Below are 15,932 nucleotides of genomic sequence, written 5' to 3' on the forward strand. Positions count from 1 at the left end.
CACAATTCCACAAAACCTCCCCTGCTTACATTGCCAACTGAAGAAAACTGCGATTAGGGTTGAAATTTGTGTAAACTTCCTCAGGTTGGCTTTGGAGTTTTGTTGTCATTATATTGAAAGGTCACAGTACAAAGAAAGCTGAACAATCTGTGATGTTCAGCTGTCAAAACCCACGATAATTAAAGGAGTGTGCTACTAGCACAGAGGTAGATCGATCAATGAACAGGTTACATGGCCCTGACCTCGAATATGTAAAAACTTAGTATACAGTTCAATCCTTAAATCCTCATCTCGCATCAGATACACCTTCCCCCCAAAGGTGTTAGATTTTAATGTAATGAAATGATGTGCACAAACATTGTAAACAACTGTCGGTGATTACTTTTCTCTGGACTGAAAAGAATTTGTAGGATAAATGTAGGCAGTATAGAAGGCTTTCGTTAAGAGCATAGCTCGAGAGTCGGGAACTTGTGACTTAATGCTAGCTAAGAGCTTACTGGCTTTGTCACTTGACAAAGTTATCTAATTTTTCCAAACTCAGAATTCTGCAATCTGTAAAATGGAGGTGACACTTTCACTGATCTCACAGGGTTGTTTTGAGACTTAAATGGAATAACGCACGGAAAGTGCTTTATGCAGGATCTGGCATGCAGTGATTGCTCAGTGAACATCCAGGAGGCAGCCCAGAATAGTGTTTAGGACTTCTGGCTTTGGAGTTACACTTCCGGGGTTCAGATTCCATTCTTCTATGCAGTAGAAGTGTAATGGGCAAATTATGTTTCCTCACCTCCAATCATCATAAATTCCTAACAAAGATGGTCACAGTACATGATAATTGGAATTATAATAAAACCTACTTTGTTGTTGCCAGGAGAAGATGTAACAGTAAATCAATGGATTATTTTAATCTCTTATGAGTCTGGAAATCTTTGAGTGCCCATTGACTTTTTTCCCATATGACTCGTCAGTTTGTTTCCCTATACATATTTTAAATTGTTCTAGTTTTCAATTGAAAGTATAAAATTCCAAGTGGTCAGTTAACAAGATTTCAAGAGTTTTGGAGGAGCTCATGAGAAGGAGATTCTGGCATCCAAGAAATCTGGGTTCAGATCTGAGCTCTGCAGCTGTTCTCTGCACACACTTCAAACTTAAATTTTTTCATCAGTAGCAATGGGAATACAATATCCACTTTAATGTCAAATGTTAAAATAAGTGAATTAATGAAAGTCTCAGACTTCATTTACCTATTAGGTTCTGGGCTTTTTCTGAGAAACCAAGTTCATATGGTATTTATTTACTTCTGAAGAAAAATAGATATGGGAAGTGAAGCTGTCCACAAAAAGGAATTAATCTACTGAGCTATGATAAGTAAGGGATATATTGATTATCTTCAAGCATATCCAATAATTTTTAGCTAAATGTCAATGACTCCATATTAGTGGAGCAAGGGCCTCTTTTACTGCCTTCGACATCCCTCTTCTCTCTATGTCTATAATATTGGGTTGGCCACAAAGTTTCATTCCCCCTCCCCCATTAAGATGGCTCTAGTAGTACTTAGTTGTCTTTAACTTTATTCAAAACAATTTTGTTAGATTGTATTGTGACAACTGTCATATCAATGTGCACTTAAAAACATCAAAATTCATGAATTTTTGTACAGTTATAGCTATTTTAATATTTAAGATGAACGAAAATATGCAGCATTTCAGCATATTATGCTTTATTATATAAAGAAAGGTAAAAATGCAACTGAAATACAAAAAAATGATTTCTGCAGTGTATGGAGAAGGTGCTGTGATTGACTGAACATGTCAAAAGTGGTTTGCAAAGGTACATGCTGGAGATTTCTCTCTGGACAATGCTCAACAGTCAGGTAGGCCAGTTGAAGTTGACAGTGATCAAACTGTGATACTGAGAACAATCAATATTATACCATGTGGGCAAAAGCTGACATACTCAAAATATCCAAATCGATCATGTTATTTTATTGAAAAAACTAAACAGACTTTTTGGCCAACCCAATACTTAATTCCTTCTTGTAGATTCTGACCCACTCCAATACCAGAAGAGGCTTGACCTGGGGCAGAAGGAGTCAACCAGCTCTAGCCCCACAGACTCAGCATAATGTATTCTTGGTATTGATGCACAGGCCTGAGATTACACTTTTTTCTTCATTTCCTTCTTTCAAATCCTTTTCCTGGGAACCCTCTCAGGCAAGGGGCTAATCTTTGACCTTAGTGGTCATCCTAGGTCCCAGAGTCACCTTCATCCATTAGCTGTAGCCTTGCTAGTCTTAGGGGGAACATCTTAATTCTACCTGTTTGCACTGTCTTGGATTCTTTCTTGCTCTGTGCAGTCCACTCATGGGCAACGTCATTCGTGATGCTAACTTTTGACCTGAATTGAAATAGCAGAGTCTGCTAAGGAATGTCCGTCAGCCAGCCTGAACCTCCTGTGCTGATCTATGTCTTGAGTTGTTGGAACAAATATTTATTGAATTTCCTTTGTGTGCCAGGAGCCTAGAATATAGAGATGACCACTACTGAAAGATCCTGATTTGTATATAGCACTGACTACTCACAATAAGAATAAAATAAGTGTAAAAACTTGAAAAGTAAGAATAAAATAAGTGTTAAAAACTTGAATAGGAGAAGGGAGTCTCTAAGGTTAGGGGTATGCACCTGCATGTGCATGCAGACCAATGGGAACCTTGGGGAAATAGTTGGCATGGACCATCCAGGCCAACATCTCACTTGCTTTCCACATGAAACTAGAGGACCTTCTTTCCTAAGCTGCCACAGTGACACTTTCTGAAGCCAGATTATGAACCCAGTGCTGGGAAATGGCATTTAGCATAGCTGGCATGTTCCCAAGGCAACAGTTACCTATAGAGAGCAGTGATGGAGGCAAATTGCTTCTCAATTTTATGCAACACTGACTTGCAACCCAGAGGATGCATTTCATTATCTGTGATTTTGCTGAGGATTAGTCTGGACAGCTCATTGAGGCAAATCTGCCCAGTCAAAGCAACAGTGAGGGCTTTGTTTATTTCTTTAACACATTTTCTATTGTAAAGAAAATTAAAAGCAAAATGTGCAATTGGAAAATGGTAAGAATTAGCAAAAAGTTGAAAACAGAAGCTGACAAGGAAGTTACCACAGCAGTCCATTTTTGTAGATATAACAATTTCTAGATCATTCCTTTTCCATGGGAAGGGATTCAAGGGCCAAGAAGTGATGAGCTTCCCTAGTCTCTCTCCTTGCATTTTCCTCTTGAGATGCCTGTGAAGGAAAAGTATTTTTGTCATCCCACTCTAGCATTTTAAGATACCAGAGCTTCTGAATTCTATACCAGTCTGGCCCCATTCCCTCAGGATTAAAAAATTTGAGCACCAGGGTCTAAACTCTCATATACTCTCCTTTTTAGCATTAATCCAAGAATCCAGAAACAAATATATTCCTGTCCACCCATGCACTAGAAGAGGAGGTGTTGGAAACTGCTACAGAGAAGTTTTGAGGAGACTGAACAATGGTGGATTTCAGCTTCTTCTTCTTCTTTTTTAACCTAGCTCTGGAGCTCCTTATTAAAATTAACGTATACAAATGTTTGGTGGAAATGGATGGAAATTTAATGCCCCACTTGCTTCACTTCAGTTGGGGCCCTTCAAGTAGCTTCTTGAACCCGTGCCTCAAAGCCATTTGAATATGTTAAAGGTCGTCGTCGTCGTCGTCGGCAGCCGTCCGTCTCGAGAGACGATGGTGTAGCTTCTTCAGAGTCTATCTGCACCGCCAAGAATGGCTGTGCAGTCCGACTCGGGAGTGACATGGTATCTGTCTCCTCCCGTGTTGAATCGACATCTTGCGATGACGCTGAAGCTACAGAGCCTGGGCAGGGTAATATGGAGGGTCTGCTGTTGCCCATGCAGCAGACCCCCCCCTCTCTTCGCAGCTGAAGGGTCCAAGGGAAAGACGGAGTCGATACAGCTTGGGTTCAGGTGCGCCGCAGGAGTTGCCGGTGTTGACTACAACGTCAAACCGCCTTAGGGACTCCGGCTCCGGATTTTCTGTCGGGGTTTACTCCCTTAGCCTTTCCCCTGAAGAGGTATGCCGCAAGGCAGCGGAGGTTTTTTGGAGTCAGAGTTTTCCTTCTCTGATGTACCCTGACTGGAAGATCGAACCAGCGACACTTAGCTCGCAGGCCGACGCTCAATCCACTGAGCTAAACCAGCCAGGGCAAATATGTTAAAGGTAATTCATGCTTATTATGGAAAATCTGGAAAGCACACACACACACAAAAGAAAGGAATCACATCATACAATAACTACCTTTAACATGTCACGTATTGGTAGCTGCATATGTGTGTGTTTGCTTCTGAAACAGACTTCTGGCTGAGATGGAGGCCTAGACAGACACACTGCATCTCCCTCCACAACTAAGAAGGAATACAACTACCTCAAAACTAGAGACAACCAGAAGTTCCAGCAAATCAAGCTGTATGGAAGTCCAACAAACAAAGATATAAAAAAGAAATACTCATCCAGACAGGTAGAAGGGGCAGAGCCAGGGCGGAGAGGATGTGGTGTGGTGGCAGCAACAGCAGCGGTGGCAGTGGCAGGCTGGTGGAAAGCACAGTCACATGTATTAAAAAGTGGGGAGGGACACCTGGGGAGTGATCCCAGCGCCAGACAAGACCAAGCAGCTCACAGTCCCAGCGCTGTGAAAAATAAAGCCTCATTGCTTCTGACTGTGCAAACCAGTGGGGGTTGGGGTGAAGGAAGAAACTACCATTCTCTCAGCAGTGTCCACTTGTTTAAAGGACCCCCATGGTGCTAGAATGTCTGCAGACCCACCCACTCTGGGAACAACAGCCAGGACAAAAGCTAGAGGTACCAGTCCACATGAAAGTGGGAGAAGTGCCTAGAAAAGGGGCAAGTGTTGAGCAAGTGATATTGTTCCCCTTCTGGCCCCTCCCCCACATACAGCGCCACAATGTGGTGAAACGGGTCTCCCTGTACTGATGAAAACCTAAGGCTCCACCCCTTACAAATGTAACAGGAGTGGCAGCTCTACCTAAGACTCGAGGCAAACAAACACAGGAGCCAGTCAAGATGAGGAGACAAAGAAGTATGGCCAAAGAGGGGGAACAGATCATGGTTCTAGTGGGAGAACTAAGTGATGAGGAGATAGCCAACCTAACAAACGAGGAGATAGTCAACCTAACAAATGAGAAGATAGGCAACCTAACAGATGCAGAGTTCTAAACACTGGTGATAAAGATGTTCACAGGCTTGACAGATATGCTTAAGTAGGCAAACACATAAGGGAAAAAGTGAAGGCTATGCTAAATGAAACAAAGGAAAATCCACACCAAACCAATGGTGAAGGGTAGGAAGCCAGGGCTCAAATCAATGATTTGGAACATAAGGAAGGAAAAAACTGTCAACCAGTACAGAATGAGGAAACAACAATTAAAAAAAATTAAGAAGAGGTTTAGAAACCTCTGGGACAACTTTAAACATACCAACATCCAAATCATAGGGTTGCCAGAAGGAGAACAGGAAGAGCAAGAATTGAAAGCTTAATTGAAAAAAATAATAAAGGATAACTTCCCAAATTTGGCGAAGGAAATAGACATACAAGTCCAGGAAGCATAGAGAGTCCCAAACAAACTAGACTCAAGGAGGAGCACACCAAGACACATCATAATTAAAATGCCAAAAGTTCAAGATAAAAGGAGAATCTTAAAAGCACCAAGAGAAAAGCAGAGAGTTATCTGCAAAGGGGTGCCTATCAGCTGATTTCTCAAAAGAAACTGCAGACATGAAGGGACTGGCAAGAAGTATTCAATGTGATGAAAAGCAAGGACCTACAATCAAGATTACTCTATCCAGCAAAGCTATCATTTAGAATGGAAGGGCAGATAAAGTGCTTCCCAGACAAGGTAAAGCTAAAGGAGCTCATCATCGCCAAGCTATTATTATATGAAATGTCAAAGGGACTTACTTAAGAAAAAGAAGATCAAAATTATTAACATTAAAATGACAACAAACTCACAACTATCAACAACTGAATCTAAAAAATAAAACAAATTCCAACTAAGCAAACCAGAATAGGAACAGAATTATGAATACGGGGATCATTTGGAGGGTTATCAGCTGGGAGGGAGAAGGGGAAGAAATGGGGAAATGGTGCAGGGACTAAGAAGCATAATTGGTTGGTACAAAATAGACAGGGGGAAGTTAAGAATAATATAGGAAAGGGTGAAGCCAAAGAACTTATATACACAACCCATGGACATGAACTAAGGGGGGTGGGATTGTTATAAGGAAGGGGGGTACTGGGCAGAGGGGAGGAAATGGAAAAATATTGGGACTACTGTAACATAGTCAATAAAATATACTTAAAAAAAAAGTTCCATTGGTTTGTATTCAAAAGGGGAGGGAGGAGGCGCTTAGGGGCTATGAGACTTAGACTAAATACTTTCCCTGGAGTATGACACATCTTTGTACTTTGGTACAGTGTCATTTAAAAGTCTGAATACACTGTGCTTTCAAAATGTAATAAAGCATTGAATTCAGAATTAATCTAGAATTGCATTGACATTTATTTTTTTATTTTTTATTGAATTTATTGGGGTGACATTGATTAATAAAATTATACAGGTTTCAGGTGTACAGTTCTATAATACATTATCTGTATAGTGTATTGTGTATTCACTACCCCAAGTCAAGTCTCCTTCCATTACCATTTATCGCCCCTTAACTCCTACCTCCCCCCATCCCTTTCCTCTGTATCCCACTTTTTATTTGGGCTTTCAATATAAATAATACATATATATTTTAAGATATTTTATTTCATGCTATGTCATATGGGTCCGCCCTGTTCCAATGGTTGTATATATAGGTGTTCCCCCAAACATCGTCTGTTATTGTAAATGATATTATGATTCAACTCTTCATGTATGTTCCAAGGATAATTTACAGAAGTGAAAAAAATCTGTGATCTCACAAAAATGATTTTGGGAAGAAGAGAGAGTAGAGCAAGGCGTGCGTATATCTGTATGTTCAATGCTTCCACGTAGGAACCCGAGAGGCCATTCCCCTGACTGCGTATGGACTTGATTATTAAATCCAGTGGGGCACCAGAAATAGAAGTGAGATAGCTGAGTAGGAAGGAAGTGCCCCTGCTTCTCTGCTTGCTTCTCAGCCTCTTCCTTGCTTTTGCACAGGGAAGGTAATTAGTAAATCTGACTGCTTAGTGAGGGGATTAACAAACTATTTTTGTAAATAGCAGAAAGTAAATATTTTGGGCTTTGCAGCCCATGTGGTCTTTGTGGCAACTATTCAAATCTGCTATTGTGGAGTGAAAGTAAACACAGACAGTAGGTAAGTGTATGGACATGGTTTTGTTCAAATGAAACTATTTATAAAAATAGACGATGGGCTAGTGGAGCCTTTGTGCTGTAGTTTGCTGACCAGTGACTTCAAGCCCAAGGCACTGACAGGATGAGATTCACTAGTGGGCAGGGTCACCGTGCATGTAAGTAGAGATTGCTTAATTTGGTCACTACTTCTCCAGACCCTGAAATCAGTAAACTGAGAAGGGTCAATTAATTGTGTAAGCTATCTTCCTTTACTTTTTCCACCTGAATATTGGTCATTCCTCTGAGCCATGGGTGATAAAAATTAGATCCAGGCTTATGTGTAAGAAGCAGATAACCCTGCACTGGTCTTGGAACTAAGCTTTGTGTTATAACCTGATATTAGCACTTTTCCTTAAGGAGAATTGGGCGAGGCTCAGCTAAAAACAAAGAGGGATTTTATTAAGCATGTGCTATAATTTCTTCTGTGTTGAGCTATCTTGAAAATTTTGCTTGGTAAGAGGTTCACAGGGCGTGATTTGGGATTTCTTAGGGTCTCTGGTTAGATACCTTCAAAAAATCACCCTGTAGTTTTCCTGAAAGCAACCCCTTTCCTGCATGCAGTGTTAACATGACATTTCAGCACAATGGACTGCATTTTCTTCCCTGGCTAAAACTAAAAAATTGTCACTGGAGTGTCTGTACCTGCCTGTTGTAGAGAGGCCAGCATTTAGAGGTGGCAGCAGTCCAGATGGACTAATCTGATTGTGAGCGGAGGGGGCGCTTCTGGCCCGTCCCATGGGATCTCCTGTGAGAAAACATGAATGACACATAGATTAGATTTTTACCAAGTGCAGCTTTGGGTGTCAAATGCCTAAATTGTACCATTTCCCATCCTCTCTACAATGACTGTCATCAGAATTGATTCATATCAGGCTTTTATTTTATTTTACTTTATTTTTTTGGTCCTCATTGCAATTTTCTCAGACAGCAATAAGGTCTGGGAGTGCATTAGTTGCACTGGGACCCACTGTCCCTGTAGCTGCTAGGTTTATTGTCTCGCTCAGGCAGTCTGTGGAGGTGCTTTATGAAAAAGCATGTTCTTGGCTGGGAAGAGCGCCTCACGGGATGTAGAAGAGCGAGAACCTGCTCAAAAGAACTGAAAGTTGAGTCAGTAGCAGACACTGGTGGCATAATTTATACATACGGAATAATACAGACACTGTGCTGGAGAAGCATATTAAACAGCTGCAAAGATAAATAATAGGAACCAAGAGAGCCAAAGCAAAATGGTGAAAGTCTCCTGTAGAGAGAAGCTGCTCACGACAACCCTGTCTAGGATGGTTTTATCACACAGAGGCATATCAAAGACCCAGGGAAGACTCACGTGGAAGAGCCTGTTTAATTTTATTGAACCCAGAGTGTCTGGAAAGGATTTTGCCCTGGAGCCCTTTTTGGATGTGTGTTAATCAGATGCCACAGAACATGATTTGGGAAACTGACTTGGATGGATTGTTCACATAACTCTTGCTCCATTAACAGGTGCTTGACCATGTTAACGATGCTAGTTGTGGCCCTGATTAAAATTTGTTGTCCCAGAAAGAAGAGTGAAGTAATAATATTTGTTGAGATGCCATCAGCTTGTTCTTTTTATGAGTCTGTTTCTGTTTTGTTTATTTTGTTCTCTAGATTCCACATATAAGTGGAATCATGTGGTATTTGTCTTTCTCTGACTGACTTCACTTAGCATAGTACCCTCTAGATCCATCCATATTGTCACATGTGGTAAGATTTCAGTCCCTTTTATAGCTGTAATATTTGTATAGAGTAATATTCCATTGTATATAGGCATCACATTTACTTTACCTAATTGTTTATTGATAGGCACTTAGGTTTCTTCTATATCTTGTCCTGCAGTGCTTTTTGTTTTATAACCCCATATTATTTTCCTCACTTTAAAAAAAAACCTGAGATTCTGAGTGACAAAATGATTTTTTGCAAGGTATTAAATAAGTTGGTTGTGCAAAGAGATAACCAAGCCAGGTTATGTTTCTCCTAGCACCAGGCTTTTTGAACTAGAGCATAGAAGACAAGCAGGTAGACATTTCGTGGTAGAGGGAGGAACATTCTAGTTTTCCTGGGATCTTGGTATGTGGGGCATTTCAGTGGTACAACCAGGAAGTTTCCAGGCAAGCTGGAATGAGTTGGTCACCTTACATACCTTCCTCTAACTCCTGTAACAAATACAGATGGGCTACCCTGGCACTCTTTTCTTGCTGAGCCTTCATCTGCTCTCAGAATCTTTCTGGATACTATACTGTAGGCAGTCACCACCCATCAGTAGAAACATGGTGTGTATGCAGGGTTGGGAAGTTTTGGAAGGGAGGTTATTTTTCATCTCTACCCTATATTATGCTGGCTCATATAAAATATTTTGCATACCGAATAGCCAGAGTGCTGGCGGCGGCTAGGGGGGCTTCTCTTAGAAACCCTGGCTTTGTTTTTCAGACTATAAACTGGATCCACCATGTGATGAACTGTCATTTAGTGATTTTTTTCTTCCCTTTACTAGCTTCAATTTGTGACCCAAATCCATTCTTCCCAATTCCCAAACCCATAAAATCTGGACTAGTCTTGTTCTTGTATCTTGTTTTAGCATCAGCTTTCAGTCTTCAGGATATGCCTTAAACAAGTGATTTACTCATTTAATATCAAAAAAGGTGATTCTACCAATTTGAAAACAGAATCAATTTATCGAAGCTTCTTTATAGAGTAAAAATATGTTTCTTCTTTTACAACATAGTTTTAGTTTTGTCGTAGATCAAAATCAATATTAAAATGTGTAGGATATAAACAAAACAATGAAATCCTTCAAATCTCAGGTTATATGTCACCTTAGAGAGCATTTTCTGATGTCCTGTGCTAATAGTCAACCCTAATCCTCAACTCCTATACAATTTGTAAGTAATCTCCTAAAATAAGGTACTCATAAAGAAAAGCAGAGCCTTTTCACAAAGACGGTGCTGAAAATGAAGAAGGAAGCCCTTGCCCCTCCCAAAGCCAAAGCAAAGGCTTTGAAGGCAAAGAAAGCAGTGCTGAGTGGCACACAACACACACATACACACACACATACACACATGCACACACACACACACAAGCAGGTCACCCACCTTCCAACAGGTGAGGACACTGTGGCTCTGTAGCCTGCCTAAATATCCTCAGAAGAATACCCCCAAGAGAAGCAAGCGTGACCACTATGCCATCATCAAGCCAGCCATGAAGCAGTTAGAAGACAACAATACACTTGTGTTCATTGTGGACGTCAATACCAACGAGCACTAGATCAAACAGGCTGTGAAGAAGCTCTATGACATTGCCATGGCCAAGGTCAAGACCTTGATCAGGCCTGATGGAGAGAAGAAGGCATGTTTGACTGGTTCTTGACTATGATGCTCTGGATGGTGCCAACAAAACTAGAATCATCTAAACTGAGTCCAGCTGGCTAATCCTAAATATAAAAATTTTTCACTGTGAGAAAAGAGAAAAGAATGTGAGTCATAAATGTATAACTTGATGCATTTCACAATGTGAACACCCTCTTGTAATCACTACCCAGATTAAGAAATAGAATATTATCAGTACCCTGGAAGTCTTTTTCATGCTGTTTCAGCCTCTACCCTCCTTCTAATCAACCACTGACCTCTTCTGATTTTAACATTGTGGAGTAGGTTTACCTATTTTTGAGCTTTATATAAATGAAATCTTTTCTGTTTAGATCCTTTCATTTATTGCTTTTAGGTTGTTTCACATAGCAATTGTTCATTTTTTTCTCATTGCCTTATAATACATCTTATGCCACAATGCATTTATGTAGTCTACTGTTGATTGGCATTTGTTTAAATTCTGGTTTTTGGCTAGTATGAAAATTCTTGTATATACCTTTCGGTACCTAGGAGTGGAATTGCTGAGTTATGAGAGTGCATCTATATGTTCAACTCCAGTAGATAATATCCAACAGTTTTCCAAAAACAATTATATTAATTTATACTCCTGGGAACAGTTATGTGAGTCTCATCATTCCACAGCCTCATCAATAGCTAGGATTTAGTCTAACAAAAGAAGTATTTTCCTTCAGTCTTAGGAAAACCTTTGTGGAAATTGACCTCCTTATTCGTGTCCCTTGCCCTCTTGCCTACACCCTTTCTAGAAAATTCTCTACTTTCTTAAGTTCCCCCTTTTTTCATTCTTCATCTTCTCTCCTGCTTTTTATTATAGACCTTCAATAGGGATGTTATATGCTACCACTTGTCATGAGTATATGCACCTGTGAAGCGGACAAGGGATAATTAGTAGCATAAGAAAAATAAATCACTGGAATTTTAAGCATCAGTATTGTGTTGTGCATACATATAAATAAGTAGTTTTTTAGAGCAGTTATAGGTTCACAGAAAAATTGAAAAGAAGGTACAGAGAACATGCAATATCTTTCTCTATTATCAACAACCCCTACCAGAGTAGTATTTGTTGCAATTGATGAAACCTGTATAGGAATATCATTCTCACCCAAAGTCCATAGTTTACATTGGGGTTCACATTTGGTGTTGGACATGTATCCATCATCAGAGTATCATAGAGAGTAGTTTTACTGCCCTAAAAATCCCATGTTCCATTTTTTCATCCTTCTCTCTTCTCAGTCCCTGGCAACCATTGATCCTTTTAGTCTCTCCATAGTTTCACCTTTTCCAGAGTATTGTATAGATATAGATATAGATATAGATATAGAATCATATAGTATGTAGTCTTTTCAGATTGAATTCTTTCACTTAGTGATATATATTTGATGTTCCTTCATGTCTTTTCATGACTTTATAGCTCATTTACTTTTAGTGTTGAATAATATTCCACTGTCAGAACGTACCACAGTTTATCTATTCACCTCCTTCTATAAAAATGTGTATAGATTTTCATAAGGGTTTCAGTTTCCAACTCTTTAAATACCAAGGAGCACAAGTGCTGGATCCTATGATAAGAATATCTGTAAGATTTTTGATTGTCCCACCTGTGTGCTGCTCCACTTACCTATCTTATCTTCCCAGCCTCTCTTTATACCAGATATTTCCATTTAAATATTCTTCAAATCCTTTAAACTCAACAAATATAACATTGAACTCATCATCTGCTCAACTCTACTCCTACACTGTCAAACTAGCTCAGCTTCTGAATTAATTAATTGATTGATTAATTAATATCCTCACCTGAGGACATTTTTCATTGATTTTTAGAGATAGAGGAAGAGGGGATGAGAGAGAGAGAGAGAGAGAGAGAGAGAGAGAGAGAGAGAGAGAGAGAGAGAGAGAGAGAGACATTGATGTGAGAAAGAAACAGATTGGTTGACCTCTCCATGCCACTTGATTAGGGATTGGACTGGCAACCTGGGTATGGCCCTGACCAGGAAACAAACCCATGACTTTTTGGTGTATAGGATGACGTGTCAACCAAATGAGCCACACCAGCTGGGGCTGAATTCTTTCATTTTTAATAACCACCATTCCCTATGGCCATCGAGCTTAGCGATACCGAGTCACCTGCTGTCCTCCCCTCCTTTTCCCTCCATATATAATCAGTAACCAAGTTCTGTAACTTCTTTCATTCCGAGGTCTCCTTTGTTAAAGCCCCTCCTTTCCAACGGCACTATCCTAGTTCAGCATCTCATTTTTGCCTAAGCTATTGTAATAGCTCCTGCCTTGTCTCTAAGCTTCCAATTTTTTCACTAATCCAATCCATTTTGTAAGCTGCTGTTTGCTAAATAAGCAATACTTTGATAATATCTTTGATTAAAACTTCATGAGTAATATTTTTATTATATCATTCTTCTACTGGGAAATTATTATTTTTTCCTAGTCCCTGGTGATTAAAGTCTAAACTCATTATCTTGTCAATCAAGACCCTGCATATTCTGGCTCCTACCTTCCTTTTTTGATTGATTTCCTGCTCTTCCCTGATATACTTTGTGACTTCCTGCCTTTGTACTTTGCTCAAGTCATTCCCTTATTTTGGAATGTTCCCCACATCTACATTTATCTCAATGTAAAAATATCACTTATTCCTCAAAACCAGGTGAACAGATATGACTTTCCTAATCATGTACTGAACATTCCATGTGTAAATTGTCTCACTCTTCGATCTCCCAAATTTAACTAATTATAAGAATCTTCTGAGCTTTGTAAAGATATACATATTCTTAGAGTTATGGCAAACTTACTGATTCCTAGCCTCTATGGAATACCAGGTGGATGTGTGAAACATCATCATATTGTATAAAACTCAGCAGTGTTCCTTTTCACATATTGCCTTATGGTGCCCTAATGATTTTTGTGTATATATTTTTACTAGGTTACAAGATTGTTAAGGACAATGGAGTGATTTTTACCTTTGTATGCCTTGTATTTCTCAGCATAGTTATTTGCACATACTAAGTGCTTTCTGCATATAGATTGATTAGTAAATAATGCAGTTCCAGGGAATTACAATTATTATTTAAAAAATTTATCAGGGCATTCTAGCCAAAGCCTATCTGTTCATTATCTTCCCTCTTTTTCTAAAATGTCATTTATTACACTCCTTTTGGCTGACAGGACCTGTATTTCCAGGGTTGGTCTCTGGTCCTAGTATCTTCCAGGAAGCTGAGGAAGCAATGAATCCTGTGTCTTCAGTATCTCTTACTTCTGGGAAAACCTCTGCCTAAATCAATTCAGTTACACTATTTTTAATGGAAGGTGGAGAATGTTATTCAAACTAACAAAACTACGGAGTCCAGACTATGATATGAAAATCATGACTATAAAATCTTCTGCATGTGTGTGAAGACAGCAAGATATCAAATCGCCCTGGGTGATTTGTCCTTACAATTGCTCATGGTGATTTATTCAACTTCAAGTCTCTTCTAAGTTTTTCCAAAGAAAGATTAGGCACCAGCAGGTAGTTTGGACTTATCTTTCAGTACGATGACTTCACAGAACACTTTGGGGCAGTTTTCTGCTTTGATGGTATTATAGTGCATTCACCATTTAACAATGGGGAGATGATTGTCGTTTATGAGACCCATCCTAACTGCACAATGGATTCTGATTAGGAAAAAACTGAATTGTTGCTGATTAAAGTAGCACACTGGTTGGCTGTGAGTGCCCCATATCCCTGTAGAAAAAGGTGGCACCTGTAAACATCAATAATGCATGAGTTGAGAAAGCTCTGAGGCAGCATTTCTGTGAAGTCCAGAAGGAACGAGAGAATCCAACTTTCTCAGTCTTCAAGTTTCTGATTTGATTCCTGTCACAGAATTTATACGGAGCGTACGTGTTGTACTTTTCTCTGTGCCGCCTGTTATGGATCAGACAAGAGAAACAGAAGTCATCATTGCTACCCTCAAGTAGTTTGTAGTCTCATTGGTTGAGGCAAGACATTTAAACAAACACAATTAAAAAGCAATGCAAGGTAGTGGGTGGGCAGGTTGCAAAGAATGTTATTCAATAAGGAATGGGATTAGATTTAAAAGAGAAGGAGATGTGCCATCTTTGAGGAGGATTGGACTGAAGACTGGTCCTGATTTTATGTGACAGTAAAATAAAATAAGTAAGTAAAGAATAAGACCACTCACCGATAGAGCTGTTTATATCTTTCGACTTTTAGGCAAGGATTGGGTGCTTTGTAGGGAATTTAAGAATTTTTAAATAGACATCTTAGGTAATCTTTAATGTATATTGTATTCATCACCCCTGAATGTGCCAGAACACAAACAGCCTCTTTCTAATAATGGTGGCATCTCATTTGGCATTCATAAAGTGATTTTGTTTACAACTGGGCTATTCATTATCTTCATCAGTGACAGCCTCTGAGTCATTCATTTGCAGCCTTTGCATTCGGTATTTTCCTGCTGGCTCTCTTTGTGAGTACACTTCTCTCTCTGCAGTGATCTATGGTGCTCAAGAAAGGATTTTTAAATTGACAGGCTGAAAGATACTTGCACCCAGGAGAGTTTATTAAACCTACAGCCAATGAACTTGGTTCATCCAATGCCTTTGAAAGAGTGAGTGTCTGAAAAGCTGCAGGGCACTGTGTTGTCGTAGCACTGAAAAATGAGACAGAGATTTTGAGCAGCATGAAATGGACGCTCCGTTCTGGAGTAGAAAGCGTGTGTGAGGGAGGAAGAGATTATGCCAGTGGAAGAGGTAAATATGAATGGGGACAAATTTATGTAAGTGGTAATTTCCCTGCTCTCTGAAGGGTCAGGACGAGGGAGCAGTATTCTCCTGAATGGAAACTACAAGTTCCTTTCCTGTTTTTTTAAAAAACGGGGACATCTGTAACAGTGTAAATACTAAAAATAAAGTTTTAAAAAAATAAAAAAAGAGGCCCCGACTGGTGTGGTTCACTTGGTTGGGTGTCATCCCATAATGTGAAGAGTTGCAGCTTCAATCCCTGGTCAGGTCACCTGCCTAGAACCCAGTTGGGGTGTGTGTGGGAGGCAACCGATCGATGTTTTTTTCTTACATCGATGTTTCTCTCCTTCTCTTTC

The sequence above is a fragment of the Furipterus horrens genome, unplaced genomic scaffold (genome assembly GCF_987537825.1).
Source record: "Furipterus horrens unplaced genomic scaffold, mFurHor1.1.pri manual_scaffold_11, whole genome shotgun sequence".
NCBI classification, from domain to species: domain Eukaryota; kingdom Metazoa; phylum Chordata; class Mammalia; order Chiroptera; family Furipteridae; genus Furipterus; species Furipterus horrens.